Below are 3,013 nucleotides of genomic sequence, written 5' to 3'. Positions count from 1 at the left end.
TGATTCTAGGTTTTGACTAAGTTCGTATATGGTTACATGACCTGTTGGTATGTTTGGTTGAGGTATCCGAGGGCCACGGGGTGATTCCGGGTGGTTAACGGATCGTTTGAAGTGGGAAAAATGCAGTTGAAGCTGCTGTTGCTGGTGTTTCCGCACCTACGGAATGGGAACCGCAGGTACGAGGCCGCAGGAGCAAAGGAAGAGCCGCAGGTGCGGTTAAGGAAGGCCTGGGTTCAGATCGCGAGTGCGATGGAAATCTGACATTTGCGGTAGTCGCAGAAGCGGATTGAGAAGCGCATATGCGCAGTTGGATAGCAGGTGCGGCTTGGATCCAGCATCTGCGATGGCCGTAGATGCGGTGAGGTGATTGCAGGAGCGGAGTCAGTAGTTTAATGAATTTATGCAGAAGCGGAGCCCTTTTTCATAGATGCGGTTCCGCAGGTGCGGAACTAGGACCGTAGGTGCGGTTTTGTTGGGCAGAAAATACCAGCTCGAGGTTTTGTCTTTCATTTTCAATTTTGGACTTGAGAAACTCGGGAGAGGCAATTTTTCGAAGGTTTTGAAGGAGCAACGTTTGGGTAAGTGATTCTAACCCATGATGGTGTAAATTTCGTGAATCCATGGCTTTATTCATCATCTAACTTGGGATTTGAGCTAGAAATTTGGGAGTTTAGGGCTTGAGAATTGGAGAGTGAATTTTGGGGATTTGAATGGCCAAATAAGGTTGGATTTTGATAAATTTGGTATGGTTAGACTCATGAGTGAATAGAATTTCGGGTTTTGTGATTTTTGTTGGATTCCGCGACATGGGCCTGGGGGCCGGGTTTGAGCCGATTTTGGATTTTAGCTATAATTTGGTATTTTTCTTGTGGAATTGGTTCCTTTAGCCTATATTGATCATATTGTATTGCTTATGACTAGATTCGGGACGTTTGGAGGCCGATTTGAGAGGCAAGGGCATCGCGGAGTAGGATTTTGCTTGGTTTGAGGTAAGTAACGCTTCCAAACTTGATTCTGAGGGTTCGAAACCCCAAATTATGTGTTATGTGATTGGTATTGAGGTGACGCACATGCCAATTGATGGGCGTGCGGGCGTGCACCGTGAGAATTGTGGCCTAGGTGATTCCATGGCATCGTTTAGTGACTCTATTCTGTTAATATCCATGCGTTCATCATATGATAAAGTAATAGAGCTGTAAAGCATGCTAGATATCATGTTTAGACTTATGCTGGTATTGTTGGGACCCTTAGTGGTCTTTTCTCTCTGTCATCTCATTATTTTCATTGATATTCCATACTCATTCATGTTCATGTATTTTTATATCATATCTTAGTCTCGATTAGTTATTGAGTCATCATATCATTGTTCTGGGTTTGTTTTCATGACATTGTGAGCCCGTGGGTGAGACTGGAGAGGTTGATGACTGAGTGAAACCGAGAGCCTGGTTTTGAGTGACAGTTATGGGACCGGGCTGCACGCCGCAACGGTTTATATTGATGATTATGATAGCGCTTGGGCTGCAGGAGCCCCTCCGGAGTCTGTAACACACCCCCAGTGAGCGCAGATGATATTATTGAGGGATGGATTTTCTTGGACATGGATTTGTCCGAAATACTTGATACCTGGAGATGGATTTCTCCACAAGGTTGGATTGCCCTTTTTTCTCGGTACTAGTGACTTATAGTCAGTGTTGTATATGTTCCGGGATGGATTTTCCTGGGCCGGATGGCCATATATAGTACCGAGTGGTTGAATACTTGAGAGTGGAGCACATGGTGCATTTCATACAGTCTGTGCATTGACATGTAGAGATGGGTGGGTTGTAAACCTTACAATGTTCAGATATGTATTTTCTTTACTGTTTGAGTTGTATATTAGACTTGAAAGCATGCCTACATTTCGGCACATTTATTTCTGTTATACCTGTTGAGGTTGAGTTCGTGACTACCTATCACTCTAAAGTTTGGACTTGTTACTTACTGATTTGGTGTACTCACATTACTCCCTGCACCTCGTGTGCAGATCCAAGCGATACCAGTTGTAGCGGCGGTTGCTGATTGAGGATCCTAGAGTTTTGGAGACTATCAAGGTAGCTACACTGCGTTCGCGGGCCTTGACTCTCATTCTTTATCTTTGTCGTACTTTCAGTTTATATCCCTAGACACTATAGTAGACTGTATTTCTGATCTAGACGCTCATGTACTCAGTGACACCCTGGTTTTGGGCTGGATTGTATCACTTTGGGATTTTCTTATGTTTCAAACAATTTTTTTCTTTAATGTTAAATGCTTCCGTTAACGTTTTCAAACTTATTGTTATTGGTGTTGGGTTGTTGAATTGAGGTTGGCCTAGTTCCATGATAAGTGTCATCTCGACGGTTGATTTTGGGTCGTGACACGAAATCCGAGATTAAAAAATCCGACTTTTATTGATTTGGTTTGGTCTTTAGATTTAATAACCCGAAATAATTGGTTTGCTTTGATAATTGAAAAATCCGAACCAACCCTACCTGTGTACACCCCTAAGTATTTTTATTGCCTATTGGCATAATATATAAACATGCCCTCAAACTTGGTCTCAGCTGGCAAGTATGCACTCCAACTTTGGGTGTGCACAAGTAGGCACCTCATCTTGTCTCCACTTTGTCTGTTCAACACTCTAACTTACAAAATGATCATCTAGACACCTCCAAAATTTTTGTGCTACCTCAGTGCCACATCAGCATTTGAGTTTACATGTTCAACTTTATACAAGTTGAGGTGTCTACTTACGTACACCCAAATTTGGAGGACACACTTGCCAGCTGAGGCCAAGCTTGAGGGTCTTTTTATTTATTATGCCATTTTTATTCCATATTCTGACATACATAAATGTACATATATCAATTTCAATGTAAGTTATGCAGTATTACTAATACACGCTTATTTTTATTTTATTTTTGTATTAAACTCTAGATAAGTTATACAAAATTTAGTTTAACCAAATACTAGAAAAGTATAATTATGTGGAGAT

This window comes from Nicotiana tomentosiformis, chromosome 9, assembly GCF_000390325.3.
Source record: "Nicotiana tomentosiformis chromosome 9, ASM39032v3, whole genome shotgun sequence".
Taxonomy (NCBI): Eukaryota; Viridiplantae; Streptophyta; class Magnoliopsida; order Solanales; family Solanaceae; genus Nicotiana; species Nicotiana tomentosiformis.
Note: the sequence above shows the minus strand (reverse complement) of the source record.